Source organism: Ruditapes philippinarum, unplaced genomic scaffold, assembly GCF_026571515.1.
Source record: "Ruditapes philippinarum isolate M1 unplaced genomic scaffold, ASM2657151v2 ctg11221_1_1_1_1, whole genome shotgun sequence".
NCBI lineage: Eukaryota > Metazoa > Mollusca > Bivalvia > Venerida > Veneridae > Ruditapes > Ruditapes philippinarum.
In genome coordinates, this window is record NW_026862218.1 from 14,138 (window position 1) to 30,671 (window position 16,534).

General features: G+C 32.8%; 1 pseudogene; it reads left to right on the forward strand.

Moving 5' to 3' along the window:
- Positions 1-1,600: 1,600 nt before the first annotated feature.
- On the forward strand, positions 1,601-2,650 carry LOC132718320 (uncharacterized; annotated as a pseudogene).
- Positions 2,651-16,534: the final 13,884 nt, after the last annotated feature.

Sequence of the window (16,534 nt, forward strand, 5' to 3'; positions counted from 1 at the left end):
TTGAACAAGAAAAAAACAAAGAGTAAGGTTAAAATTTCAAATTTTGTATTTATTCATTAATGATAATCCTTTGAACAATGGCACTTTTTATTTGAATCATCTGAATTTGTTTACATATCTGTAAAATAAAATTCAACAAATTTATTACATCAGTATATTTAATAGATAAATAAAAACTTGTTGAACTGACTGTACACAACTGTAACTTCAGTAGAATTTTGTCACATTGACATGAAAATTTTGAAAGAGAGTCCATGCATGTTTGTCTTAGCCTACACAGAAGCCTTTTTACTCAATAGTATGCTAATTAACACAGTACTAAATATTACATGTGTGTTTGTAACAAATAAGGGTATGTTATAATAAACAAATTGATAATTGTTTCTAATAGGAATGAACTTCACTCCATGCTCAAATATAAATTTTGTAAATTATGAAACAGTCATAATTACTGATACAAATGCATCTTCTTTAATTATTTCAGAAATGTACAAACAACTACAGATGATGGAAATCAAAGAAATTATGAACTAAGTGGACAATGTGAAGTTGGCTGCCAAACAGACAAAGGTATTGGTCATGACACATTAATCAAATGTCAATATGTAACTTGCACATGTATATCATATTTATATGGCCAAGTATAATTTAGTGTAAACTTATATAACCCAAACTTCTGTGTAAAGGTTATATTGCAAAAAGTTACTTATGCATGGCCATATAACCTGTAATATGTCATACACAAATTAAATATAGTTTGAAACTATACATTTTCATCACTGCAACGTAAGAAAGGATGAGCATACTGTTAAAAAAAAACTGGCTTATACATTTAGCATATTTGTCATAAATTCAATATCTGGTTCAACATGCTGAACAAACAAGTCAGACTCATTTGGACAATATACAATGAAATCACAGAATGAACTACCTGTATTCATGAGCTGCCCTTGAACCTGGGCATAGTATGCATGAATTGATTTCAGTACAACCTGACCATTCTGATCAGTGTGTAAAAAGAAATTATTAAATTGGCAGCAAGCATCAGCAACAGTCAAGTCTCTGGCACTATAGGGACATTTTATTTCTATAATCCCTATTTTTCCATTATTAAAGAGTTTTCCATCTGGGGTTGCACCCAAAAATGGAAACTCATTATTTACAACAAAACCACATTCATGAATGTGTCTTCCTGAAAACTGAGCTAGATATTTAGACTTGGCTTTGCTCTCATTTCTTTTCCCATATGATATAGATGGGGCATGAATATCTTTACTGGTAGAAAATACACGTGACAGTAAGTTTTCATTAGGGGGAGATTTCCTTAACATGATATCACCATAGTTTGATGCTGTAAGCCTGTTTTGTCTAGCTTGATGCCATGTTTCAGACATTGCCTGGTTTCTTGTACATTGCTCCAATGTCTGTGGGTCTGTTACTGTATAATGACTTATTAAGTGCTGAAACTTTTCAGGCAGTCTAATTTGTGATGAGTTTGTGACACAGAGGTTACCACAGCCATTTGTTGTTACAGGAATAATTGACTTTAAATTTCTTGTCTGAAATCAAAATGCATTTATATTATTTCAGAGAATCACAATGTTCATCTACATGAGGAAAACCTGCAGCTAAAAATTCAATTATTGGAGAAAGACAAAGAAATTAATAGACTGAAATCAAAATTACAACATCTGGAAAGAGATATGAAAAAGAAACAAGCATTTTCTGCAGAAGGAATTAGAAATAGGGAAAAGGATATGAAAAACTTGTTTAAATATTACACTGGAATAACTCATGTCAACTTTTTTTTTTGTTTTCTTTTTTGTTTCCAAATTCACAAGAAACTGTTAAATATGGTAGGACTGACACTAAGCTACTATCAAATGAAGATGCACTTCTTCTTGTACTATGCAGATTGAGGCATGATTTTGGACTGAAAGATTTGGCAATGAGATTTAGTTTATCTTTGCAGTCAACAGGCATTGTATTTAACAAACTCTTAGATATTTTATATTTTAGATTTGGTCAGATTTAACTGTGGCCCCCAAGGGATGATATTATATCTAGAATGCCAGCAGAATTAAGAAAAGATTTTCCTGCAACCTTAATTATGATAGATGGAACAGAATTCAAAACTCAAGTACCAAATGCATTAGCTCTTCAAAGTCAAATGTACAGTGATTACAAATCATCTACTACTCTTAAAGCTTTAATTGGGTGTGACCCAAGTGGATCTGTAATTTTTATTTCTGAGCTTTTTACTGGTTCAATATCAGATAAAATGATCTGTGAAGAAAGTGGATTTTATGCCATATTGAAAGATTTGTTAAACCATGGTTACATTAATCCATGTGATTGTATAATGGCTGATAAAGGATTTACAATACAAGAGGAACTTAATAAACTTGGCCTTGTGTTAAACATTCCCCCATTTTCTTCTTGTTCATCTCAAATGTCTTCATCTGATACTTATTTAACTCAAAAAATTGCCAAACACAGAGTTCATGTTGAAAGAGTAATAGCTAAAGTGAAGACATATAAATTGTTGTCTCATAAAATTCCTACATCATTATTTAAACAAGCTAATAAGATCTGGTCTGTTTGTGCAATACTTACAATACATCAGAGAATATTTGTAAAAGACAAATGACTGTCTGAGTTGCAATAACTTTGTTTAACAAATGTTAACATACTACTGCGAAATAAGTAGTTATGTTATTACTTGATTGATTTTGGCTGAATTTGTATTAAAGATATACTATGCTCAAATTTGATATTAGAAATGTTTATAATAAGTACACAGTAAATATTAAATAAACATGTATTGACTTCACACAAAATTGATATGTTATGTTTAAAATACTACATACTATAGGTGGTCATAATATGAATATACATGTATAGTGTCATTACAAAATCTGGCAGTTTTTTTTAAGACAATACCAACTTTACTTGACCTGTTAAAGGGAATGCAGCTTCCTATACATAGTTTATTCAATCTTTTATCCAAATACAACATATTCAGTAAGAATATCATAGATTTCAATAAATTTATGTGATTTAAACATTTTACCCAAGAATGAGCATAGAGTATCTTCAATTAAATCTTATGTAAATCACATAGATGTTAAAATATTGTATGTAAAAATATATTACCTGATATGACAGAAATGAACCAAGCTGGAGCAACAACCTTTACCTTGTGTTTATCGTCAATATGAACCTAAATTTGATTGACATAGCCTTGAAGATAGTAATTTAAACCTCTTTTTATAATAATTTCCATAAGACTTCTGTGATTAGGTAAAAAACTAATAGATATATTATCGGGCACATCTTCTAGCGAGTCGGTTGTTGTTGAAACGGCCGCCATTTTGGATGCTGGCTTGTGAGGCATAGCAACAATCACTAGGGATTGCCTAAAAGGCGGAAATAATCGGAACGGTCCATAATTACTAAAACATCAGTTGAAAAAAAAAACAGTGATGAAATAAATTTGTTAATAATAAAGATCATTTTTTCGAGTTCGTTGGATAAATTTAAAGTGAGTATACTAAAAAAAACCGTTATGTATAGACAATAAAATTATGATTTATGCCGCGTCATGGACATTCGAAAATAAAACAAGCAATTATCATAGTATTGCAAGCAATCCATAAGTCCCCTACCGGTAAGAGCCCAAGCAACATTCTGAAAGGCCATTGGCCATTCACTTATGTTCCTATTTTAAGTAAATTTGTTGAAAAAGTTCTTTAAAAGTGATCACAGGAAACAGTTTTTATGTACAGACAGACGGACTGAAGGACACTCTAAAGTTATTTTTTAAACATCCCTGTTATCAAAATATAACATTTTTAAAATCCTATCATGATTGAAGAAGATGGAGTAAAAATTACCAATTTCTCAAAAAAAAAGTCTAAGTTCAAAAGGGGCATAATTCTAGAAATAGCCTTGCTAGAGTATTGAACACTCACAAATGTTGAGTGACAATAACAAACATTTATATGAAGTTTGAAGTAGATACATTCAGAAAAAGAAGTTATTAAAAAAAACAATGTTTTTGTCATGAAAATTTTAAGTTCAAGAGAGGTAATTCTGATAAATTTTGTGCTAGAGTTGTAAACCTTGTCACATATGATGTGGTTGATGACAAGCAACTTATATTTAAAGTTTGAAGAAAATACCTTAAGAAATAAAGAACTTATAGTGAAAAAACTTAAAAACTAGAATCAGAAATCTTGAAATTCAGTCTATTTGTTGCCATAGCAACAAGAATTTTCAACATAGGAAGATAAAAAAGGATGTGCATAATTTCCATACTGCCATCTACCCATATGTCAAGTTTCATAAATATATTTTCAGTACTTTTCGTGTTATGACTGGATCCAGGTTATGTGTAAAATTTGCCATATTTTCAGTCTATTTGTTGGCATAGCAAGGAAAGTTTTCAAAATAGGAAGAACAAGAATAACGTGCATAATCTCCAGACTGCCATCTTTCCATCTATTAAGTTTCATAAAAAATATGTTCAGTACTTTTTGCGTTATCGCGGGATCCAGGTTATGTGTAAAATTTGCCATATTTTCAGTCTATTTGTTGCCATAGCAACCAGAATTTTCAACATAGGAAGAAAAGAAAAAGACGTGCATAATCTCCATACTGCCATCTATGCATATATCAAGTTTCATTAAAATATTTTCAGTACTTTTTGCGTAATCGCGGGATCCAGTTTTGTGGACGGACGGACTGACGGACGGACAGACGGTCGGACTGACGGACAGACGGACGGAGGGTAAACCTAAAGTCCCCTCCGGTTAACCGGTAGGGGACTAAAAAAATGACACTTTCAGGAGAAAAGTGAAAATTTCTATTTTAGAATATTTGAACACATAATATCAAAACGACTGTTCAAAATATAACAATACTCTTTCCAAACAAGTTAAAACATTACATTACATTTATACGACATAAAGGCGTAAAAATAAAAGAAAGACTTGAATATGAGTTATAAACCAGGTTTTCAACGAAAACCGGGTTATTGTAATGCCGACGTCGGCGGGCGGGCGGGCGGGCAGGCGTCAACTTTTGGTTTCCGCTCAATAACTTTAGTTTGCTTTGGCCTATTCACACCAAACTTGGTGTGTAGGTAGCTTTTATCAAGAGGCAGATTGAGATTGCTACCCAAGTGTCTGTGATCAAGGTAAAGGTCACTGTTACTAAAAATAGGAATTCAGTTTCCGCTCAATAACTCGAGTTTGCTTTGGCCTATTGACACCAGACTTGGTGTATGGATAGGTAATATCAAGAGGCAGCTTGGGATTGCTACCCAGGTGTCTGTGATCAAGGTCAAGGTCACTGTTTCTAAAAATAGAAATTCAGTTTCCGCTCTATGACTTGAGTTTGCTTTGGCCTATTCACACCAAACTTGGTGTATGGATAGCTTATCAAGAGGCAGCTTGGGATTGCTACCCAGGTGTCTGTGATCAAGGTCAAGGTCTCTGTTACTAAAAATAGAAATTCAGTTTCCGCTCAATAACTTGAGATTGCTTTGGCCTATTTACACCAATCTTGGTGTATGGATAGGTAATATCAAGAGGAAGCTTGGGATTGCTATTGAGGTGTCTGTGATTAAGGTCAAGGTCACTGTTACTAAAAATAGAAATTAAGTTTATGCTCAATAACTTGAGTTTGCTTTGGCCTATTCACACCAAACTTGGTGTATGGATAGCTTATATCAAGAGGCAGCTTGCGATTGCTACCCAGGTGTATGTGATCTAGGTCAAGGTCACTGTAACTAAAAATAGAAATTCAGTTTCCACTCAATTACTTGAGTTTGCTTTGGCCTATTGACACCAAACTTGATGTATTGATAGCTTATATCAAGAGGCAGCTTGCGATTGCTACCCAGGTGTCTTTGATCTAGGTCAAGGTCACTGTTACTAAAAATAGAAATTCAGTTTCCGCTCAATTACTTGAGTTTGCTTTGGCGTATTGACTCCAAACTTGGTGTATGGATAGCTTATATCAAGAAGCAGCTTGGGATTGCTACCCGGGTGTCTGTGATCTAGGTCAAGGTCACTGTTACTAAAATAGAAATTCAGTTTCCGCTCAATAACTTGAGTTTGCTTTGGTGTATTGACTCCAAACTTGATGTATGGATAGCTTATATCAAGAGGCAGCTTTTGATTGCTACCCAGGTGTCTGTGATCTAGGTCAAGGTCACTGTTACTAAAAATAAAAATTCGGTTTCTGCTCAATTACTTGAGTTTGCTTTGGCCTATTGACGCAAAATTTGATGAATGGATAGCTTATATCAAGAGGCAGCTTGGGATTGCTACCCAGGTGTTTGTGATCTAGGTCAAGGTCACTGTTACTTAAAATAGAAATTCAGTTCTGCTAAATTACTTGAGTTTGCTTTGGCGTATTGACTCCAAACTTGGTGTATGGATAGCTTATATCAAGAGGCAGCTTGGGATTGCTACCCAGGTGTCTGTGATCTAGGTCAAGGTCACTGTTACTAAAAAAAGAAATTCGGTTTCTGCTCAATAACTTGAGTTTGCTTTGGCCTATTGACGCCAAACTTGATGAATGGGTAGCTTATATCAAGAGGCAGCTTGTGATTGCTACCAAGGTGTCTGTGATCAAGGTTAATGCATTTAGTGTTCATGTTATAACTTGAGTTTGCTTTGACCTTTTGTCACTGAACTTGCTGAGTGGCAGCTTTTGATTGCCAATTAGATATCTGGGAGCAAGGTCAAGGTAATTTGCTTACGAAAGAAAATTCAGTATCTACTCAATAACTTCAGTGCACTTTGACCTATTGATTGCTGTCCCATAAAAACTTGGTCGTTGAAAACCTGGTTTTCGTCGCATTGCGGCGCTTCTTGTAATTATATTAAACTGGAAAATTGTTTGATTGTCAGTGTTAGCTAACAAATTGGCATTTATCGCTTACCAAAACGTAATTATAGCAATATTTTGCTGATAAAATAGCCAAGTAATAACAACATAAAAGTGAATGGGAAAACTATCTCTTTACGAGAGACTGCCTCCGTGGTCGAGGGGTAAGAGTCGATGACTTCTAATCCAGTTTTTTCCTCTGACGTGGGTTCGATCCCCGGGAGATGCATTGGTAGTTAAGCACAGAGGAACGTAGTCTAGTACTGGTGTAACACTCCAGGAACGATGGTAAGGAAACTATCCGCCTATATGACTGAAATACTGTTGGGAAAAGGTGTGAAATGAAACAAACATCTCTTTACGAGAAAACTAGAAACAATATAAAATAGAGAAAATCAGAATCCCTAAAGAAAGCCAAACACGGCAAAATTGTAAAACGTTGCAGGCTCGGTTTGATTGAGCATGTTCATGGACGGTACTGGAAAGTGCAAGTTACCGTCCACGCCCCCTAGCACCGGCTTAAGCAGAATTCAACATTTAAACACAAAAACGGTGTAATTATGAATTTAGAAACATCCACAGACGTGTTCATACGGCAGTTATCATGGAACCTTCAGTGTGACACAGTAGTGTCATTCCATGAAAAGCGGCGTATGGTCCCCAAATAAAAGAAAATGTGTGCCTTAAACGAGAAAACAATGGACAGAACTAAAAAAATGGAATTTTGAAAGGGGATCTGAGGTTATAAAGCCTTCATATCACAGACAAGACGTCAAAAGACAAATTTAAAAAGCAGGCAACATATCCTAAGGGTGATTATATAGTAATACTGGAACCACCCATGTTGAAATAGGCCAAATACAGGAAAATAAAAATACCATCTTAAATGCATACACAACAATAATGTCGTGCTGAACGATCCTCAAGGATCGAAAATATAACATCATTGATTAAATGTACGGGAAGACTTTTTACAGCCGCCACACGGCACAAATAACACGGATGTGACAATAAAATAGAGAAAATCAGAATCCCTAAAGAAAGCCAAATACTCAAAAAATATGCAAAGCATGCTCAGTATTACACCCTGGATGAACAAGTTTCGTCACGTGACCACAAATGCAAACGCCGATTTATCATTTCAGCAATTACGGACCCGATTTCAGGTAATTATTTGAAGATATCTTTTTTTCTACTGCATTCACAAAATTATGACCTAGACCATAGGACCCGGCGTTAATTGAGATTTTATTCTATGTATGTGGTAATTGCGAGACTTAGGTGTTCTTTTAGAACACTTCGACACAAATTTTCTTTTTGCAAGGCAAACGCCGATAGGTTTTACCTTTTCTTATCTTTTTTGTTCACTGGAAACCCATGTAGAGGGAAAATATAAGATGGTATGTCTTTTTACAAGTAATTTTCGTACCTAACTAATTTATAATTTCATTGGCAAGGTTATTTTCGATATAAACCTATGTTTTCCACTTATTGTCGATGTTGTAAACGTCGTTTGATCATGTAAAATATGCAAACGTCGGTTGGTCATTTGAAATATATGCAAGCGCCCGTTGATGCCTTTTTGAACGCTGAACTATGTATGTCTCATTTCCAGAGTTCTTCATCATATGAAACAATTTCATTGCAAACTAATTCTAATAACTCCATTCTGGCCACGACGCCCATGGTTTCCAGATTTATTGAATCTATCGGTAGCTCTACCGTTATGTCTTCTATTGATTACAAATCTCAGATATGTCATCCAAATCCAGGTGTTCTGAAACTGACTGCATGGTTGCTATCGACACAGTTTAGAGAAAAATGTTTTTTTTTTCAAAACTTCTTACATCTAGCTGGAGAACTGTTACTCAGAAAGATTACTCCAGTAAATTAAGACAATTTATGATATGGTGTCGTCAAAAGAATATTGATTCACAGCATCCTAAAATACTTGTTTGAGTTTTTATCAGATCTGTACAATACAATAAAGGTTTACAGTAGGTTACCGCTCTATTTTATCTGCAGTTTTACCTCCAGTAGATACCACTCCTATTGGTCAATATCCGTGTGTTATCAGATTATAAAATGTATTCAATTTAAGAACTCCTGTAACAAAGTTGTTGCCTGAATGGGGTTTGCCTACAGTTTTTAGTGCGCTACAAACATTTCCTTTTGAACCTTTGAGAAAAACATCAACTTAATTTTTAACATATAAAGTTGTTTTTCTTTCAGTTATCACGACATTCAGGAGAGCCAGTTACCTTCAAACGTTAACATTAGGAGGAGCTATTTCTGTGAAGACAGATGGAGAAACTTTTATCAGACAAGGTTTGGCTAAACAGGATAGACCTGGTCATTCATCAGCAAAAAATTGTGTACCAGCTTTTAAGACCATCCAAGAAGAGCACTTGCTATCTATCTTAAAAGAACTGAATCCTTCATACGTAAAGATGAAACAAGTTTATTTCTGACAATAAATGTACCTCATTCTATTTAAAGCTTCGTCACAAACTTTGGCTTCATATATTCTTAAAACTATTCAAAAGGCTTATGCAGATAAACATAAAAGTGAAACTGCACATTCTACAAGGGCTTGAGGTCCCAATTCTCAACACTGCAGATTGGTCAAAAGAAAACACCTTCGTTAAATTTTATTTGAAACAAGTACCTCCAAGTGATCTCACTGTGTAGTTCAACGTCGCTGTATAGTTCAACCTAAGAAGATTGATTTTTTTTCGATTTTTTTAAATCAAAGTTTATTCCCGACGGATTTTGTGTGGAATTGATTTTTGAGAAGATTATACGTTTTTTTTTTGTATGTATATATGTATGTATGTATGTATGTATGTATGTATGTATGTATGTATGTATGTATGTTATGTATGTATGTATGTATGTATGTATGTATGTATGTATGTATGTATGTATGTATGTATGTATGTATGTATGTATGTATGGGATATACAGAAGTTTTATAAAAGTTTGTTATTGAAGAAGAAGAATGTTTTAAGATAAAAAAGAAGGAGAAAAGAGAGAAGTCTTTTGTTCAGAGAATTGTAATATTTGCAACTTGACTTAAATAACCACCGGTTTATAAGAATCTTACACCGGCTGCCGGTACAGACCGAAATATCTGTCGAGTTTCCGCTAAACAGTTACCCGAGCTGGATATTCCCGTCTGTACCAACAGCCGGTGTTTGATTCTTTTTCTTGCATATTACATGTCAAATATTTTCGGAACAGAAATTATGAAAACTGATATATATATTACGTACTTTTTTCTTATAATAGCGTATGAGCATACAACTTCATTCATAAAGGAAAATGACGTCATCCTAAGAACGCGATTCATTCATAAAAGGCGCGTCAATGACGTCATTTAAAGCAAGCGACTTGTCTTACATTAGGGTGTAAGACAGAGTTTTCCAGCACCGGTGTAAACGGTAGATAATCCTGTCTGAGATGCAAGAAATATATATATTTAAAGACTTTTTCGGGAGTTTTCATATAGGCAAAATTAAAACTGTTCAATAAAATTTTTTTAACTTGGCTTGTTTTAAGCGAAAAAATGTTTTGGGTCACCGTTCTCATTTTTTAGATATCTGTCCTTGAAATGGACTTTTTTGTTAAATTCAAGGGCAGATAATTTACAATGAATGGTAACAAAACAATTTTTTCTTCCTATTTTCATGAAGCTTATCTTCGTTTTAGTTGATATGCAAAATTTCAAGAACAAACTTAGAATGGGTAGTTTTTATATCAACTTCTTCTTTTAACCTGTGCATTTTTTTCTAAAACAATGGACTATTTTTTAAGAATTTTAAGTACCTTTATTTTCATTGAAAAAAAATAACAGAAACAATGTAAGGAATTGCATGTTAGTATGTATTGTACTCAACAATAAAAACAAAAACATAATCCAGAAGTAAAAACAAGAATTTATTTAAGTTGTTTAAATTATCTGCCCTTGAAATGACCTCAAATAAGTAGAAAAGTCTGATTCAGGGGCAGATAACTCAACAACGAGAACGGTGACCCCAATTTTCTTTTCGCTTAAAATGTTTCTGTTATCATATTCTAACAACATGCCAAGTTTAAGGAAATTCCATTGAACAATTTTAGTTTTGCCTATATGTCCATATGAAAACTCCCGAAAACGTCCTTAATATATCCAACCGGCGTTTGCATATTTTACATGTTCAAACGACGTTTGCAAATTAGACAATACGATGAATAACATGGGATTATGTCAAATATAACTTTGCTCATGGAATTATAAATGAGTTAGGGACGGGAATGGCATTTTTAAAGACATATCCTCTATTATTTTACCTCAACATGTATTTCGCCTGTGAAAAAAATGATTGGAAAGAGTAAAACCTATCGGCGTTTGCTTTGCGAAAAGAACATTTGTGTCGAAGTGTTCTTAAAAACTACTAAAGTCTAGTAATGACTACTCACATAAAATAAAAGCTTAATTTACGCCGGGTCCTACGGTCTTTGTCTTATTTTTGTGCTTGCAGTGGAAAAAAAAATCTCTGCAAATAATTACCTGAAATTGGGTCCGGCGTTTGCATTTGTGGTCACCTGACAAAACTTGTTCATCAAGGGTGTATTATAAAGAGGTCTTGAATTTTTACTGATAACTAGGAACTTATCTATACACTTTAGAAGTTTAATTTGAATCCGAACATAAAAAAAAACGTTTCAAGTCAACTTAATTTTGCATGAACATTTTTGAAACTTCATGTATCTTGCACAACATTTATTAGCGTATTAGTTTATTTATTGTTCTTGATTATGTTATTGATGATAGCATATTGTTTTCTCTTATTTCATTACAATATTTTTTACAATTCTTAATATACAATTGTTCTTTCGTAACAATGCCATTCAGTGTAAATAAGATGAATGTTTCATTCAGTGTAATTTGATCGGTAATATAGTAATAAAATAATATTGTACAGGTTATAGAAAACATTTAACTCGATTAAATATTCTCAAGGAGTACTGTTCATGTATAATTTGTAAAATATATCACGAACAAGTACAAATGTTGCTGCAATGCAGCAATTGAGAAGCTCCGCGCAAAAAAAAAATGTGCTCATTGCAGATACCTTACCAAATTATTCCTACGCACAGGTCATGTTATATTCAGATTAAGTATTATTGTAGGTTTTTTCCGAATTTTTGTGTAAACCATTTTTGCATAATTATACTTATCTTATGCACTGTCCATAATTAAAAAGAGGGGAAAGATATTTAATATAAAAAAATGCTTTCCCTGATGCCTACCTGGTAAGGAAAGTAATTCCATTGAATACAAACAAAAATAACATTTGTTGGCACTAAAATAGACTTTAAACTGGATTTTGCCATTCATGAAATGTGCATAAAACTTTGCAACAGAATGTTTTTGGTCTTTCGAAATGTAGCCCATTCAATGTAAATTTCTTATTTTAATCATTTTTATTTTTGTTTAAAATAGTCTTTAAAACATAGAACTGGAAGTGTACTTGCAAATGGCTCATCATATAACAATGTGAGCTTTGTTGTTATATGAATTTTGGCCTACTTTCACTTTGGACAGACTTTGTGAAACAAACATGGCTGACAAAGCGGAATCACCTTAGTGAGGGTTCATCCGCTCGTAAGGCTACAATACGCAGCTTTCGCTGTCAAGTACGGTCCTTTTACAAAGTGGTATGCTGTACCAATAACGCTAATGAAATGTAACGTTATATACTAAAGTTTAATTATTTCAAAACCACCAATATATCGACATGTTATTATTAAACATTTTATTTCATAAATATAAATTAAAAATAATTATCAAAAGCAAAAATGTTAAAATCTTTTGCCTGAAAACTTCTTCACATTGACAAATTCAATCACTAATAGTATACTTGATATGTTGTGTGTAAATGTAATTCAAAATGTAACAAATTATGATTTCATGTGCTACTAAAAAGGGAAATAACAAATTTATTAACCTAAGTGTCAAAAATCAGAACATTAATAGCTATTTATAGCTCTCGAATTTATGTACAGCAGAACTGCTTTTCGGTTCTCATTCATTAATATGACATGCTGCGAATCACCGACGGGGAAACCAATATAGAAATCGAAAGGAGGTCTTCAATGCGGATTTACTTTTAGCTGTAAATCGAAAGGATTTATTGCTCAAATCCGGGCCAATGGAAAAAATATAGTAAACACAAATAGCTCCGCGCCTGTGGGCGCTGAGCAATGACTTAATTCTATATTGACACATTATACGTTTAGCTCATTTAATAAGATACCCGAACAAAAAGTTTTAGGCCCAAATTATTTTTTTCAACAAAAGTTGTAAATCAGATGAATTCATTGTTACTATGGAATTAATGGTAAGAGGTAACTTTTTATATAATGCATTAAGAAACACATTAGTAGCAATTAAATTGTTCTGTCTACAATGAATAAAGTTATTTAATTGTAGGTAATGTGTTTATTTATAGAGAGTAATGTAAAATGTTGAATTGTGCTTTGGGAGAGGAGTGGAAGATAGCTTACACTAACCACTTCCGACAATGAACAGGCTCAATCAAAAAGGGAGAAATAAAGAATCCCTTAAGAAAGCCCAAGAAGACAATATTGAAAATGTTGCAGGCTAAGTTTGATTGTGCTTGTTCATGGACGGTAATGGAAAGTGCAAGTTGCCGCCCACGCCCCCTAGCACCGGCTTAAGCAGAATTCAACTTTTAATCATGGTAATGGTGAATTTTTGAAATAGGAAGCATCAGCATTCGGCGGTTATCATGAAATCTGTATTTCACACATTATATGTCAAAACAAAACTGAAAATCAGGTCACATATCCCTATGGAGATTATACAGTATTTAAGTAGATATTCTGGAACCTTCGAGTTGAAAAGGTAAAATACAAGGAACTAAAAATACCACAAACATGAACACATTACAGTAATGTCGTGTCTTGCTCGTTGTTTATTATATTTTATTTGTTTGGTCCTTCGGGATTATTGATGTCAGCCCTACATTGTATTTAGTGTTGAGAATTGAGTACCGTTCAAGTCGGTGCTAGGGGGCGTGAGGGATTCGCACTTATTTATTTTTCCTCATGTATAAAGTTTAAGTCAATCAAAAAAAAAGATAAACCGAGTCTGCATTTTTTATGTAATTTTGTTGTTATAAATGTTTCCGAGGGGTCACTTTGTTTCCAGAATATTTTGTACCATTGTCATGGGAAGTAAACCGTTGCTATGACTGGCTTATTTATTTAGAAAAAAAATGTGTCTTAGACTTCCAGTACTACATGTTATCTTTTATTGGGACGGATTTTCTCTTGCTTCAAAATGCCCTTTAGTGCTATGGGAATAAAAATTGTTACGAGAACTGATACGTTCATTTTTACAATATAATAAATATTGTACTTTGTAGTTCAGTTATTCTTTCTACACTTTGAAGCTTCAATACATGTTTTGTCATTTTTCTTTTACTTTAAAGATAATATTCATTTTCAAATATGTCCGAGCCAAAAGAATGCGGTGTTATAAAGAATGTCTGCAAAAAAACAAAGTGAGGCTTATGATAACAATCGAATCTTCTGAACTTATTCAAATGGAGATTACAAAATAATGAAAGAAATCTTTTACAAAAACAAACTTAAAGTTTATAACAATCGATTGTCAAAACATTAATTAAAAAACGAAATGTGTCTTAACATAAACATTAGTGTCAATAAAATGAATATATAACTTTTGGACAGGAAATAGAATAATTCGTTCAAAAAAATAAGTTTACTTAAGTTACATTTTGATTAGTAATCAGACTATTTGACGTGGGATTTGGATAAAATCAAAATCCGAAACAAATTGATGCATGACAAGTATTTGAAAACAATTTTTAAATATCTCACCATACTTTTTAAGTCTTGATACTCATATGAGTCAAAATGAATTATTACATATAAAGAAATGTCATATCCATTTGCAGTTGGATAACATCTATAATTAAATCCTTATCTATTATGCTGAACCAGCTCTTATAAAAAAAATTAGCATGTTAAATTAAGCAAACAGTTCATACTTCGATACAGACTTTTCATGGTTGTAAAGTAGTAAGGTACGTCATAATGTTCTTAAAAGGCCCATTATGCCTCATAAATGCTTTATTTTTTATTTCTCAAAAGTTTTTAATGTTGGTATGATTTTATAGTATCCAAAACTGTACAATGAACGTGAATAAGTATTTTGTACGGAAGTCAAAATACTAGGTTCTATACATTTTGCTTCTTTTACAATAAATTGTTACACATATATCGCTACTTTCTTCAGGTTACACGTAACTAATATTCTCTTAAACCACTATTTAAACATTATAGAAATTCGTGTTTGCCCTTTATTTGTTTCTGAGTACTAATATGTCTTTTAACACTGACAGTTTTACTTTGATCGTCAATGTTTATGTTTTTCGAGAAATGTTAATTTATTCTTCTTAAGTTTTACATTATGAAAATTAGTAAATTCAATAATTGACGTGTTATACATGCGAAGCAATTATTTGGTCACATTCTAGATGAAGGACATATTTTGGTTAATATGGAATGTATTTTTCGATGAAATTAAAACAATAAAAACAACATTTATTTGATGTTGCGAAGTAAAATATCAAGATGCTTTGCGCTTCTGATTGTATCCATTATCATTGTTGTTTGCCTTTTCATTTTTCTTCTTTAGCCATCTTTCAAAAACATAATGATAATTTCACAATGATGGAAAGTAAGTGATCAACCTAAAGTTTTTGTGGATTTTCCAATGATTCAAATGCAATTTCAAGAAGTGGTGAAGGTGATGAAAATGATGGTGTGTCACTTGATGCTATTGTTGTTGTCGAAGACGGTGAATTCGTGTTGAAACTGAATTCATTTCTTCGGTGATTACATTGTAGCAGTTTCTTCTAGTTAACATCTTCTTCTAACCTTCTTCACCTGCCAAAACTGTGTCCTTGCAAATCATATATAATATTCGTAAGTCAATATTGTGGCAATTAAATACCAGTTGTGATAACACAGATAGATGATTAAAAAACTTTGATTTAGTGTGAGGATATATGTACATTTTCCTAATCTGCTAATAGTTAACTTCTGTTAAATTTCGTATAAAAGATGTAAAAGGAAAAGAACAATGTAGAAGATAGATTTATTTTGTTTATGTTATTAACGTTTAGGATGTTTTTCCACTATCTAAAGGCAACCACTGTTATTTAACTAGATTTTTTTAGTTGTTCGTGATTTATTTCAATAAAAGTCGTTTCAGGGCAAGGCGGGTTCATTGTTTATTACTCTCATCCAAGCAGGTGGTATATTTTGAAAATATAGAAAGATTTGGCATTATACTAACAAAGTGGTCATAGTTCCCGTATTTTGTCGATATACGATTTATCCTTTCAAGTATGATTAAAATCAAGTTTTCAAAGGCAATACAATTTCATCAAAGGCAATACGATTTCAATCAAACAGCTAGTTATTTTAATAAGTTCCATTTAATCTTTTAGCTTTCTTACAAGGTTGCTTTATATTTTTTGACAAAATGCGTACTGTTAATTTCAACTTCTTTTAACTGACTTGGGTTTTCAAA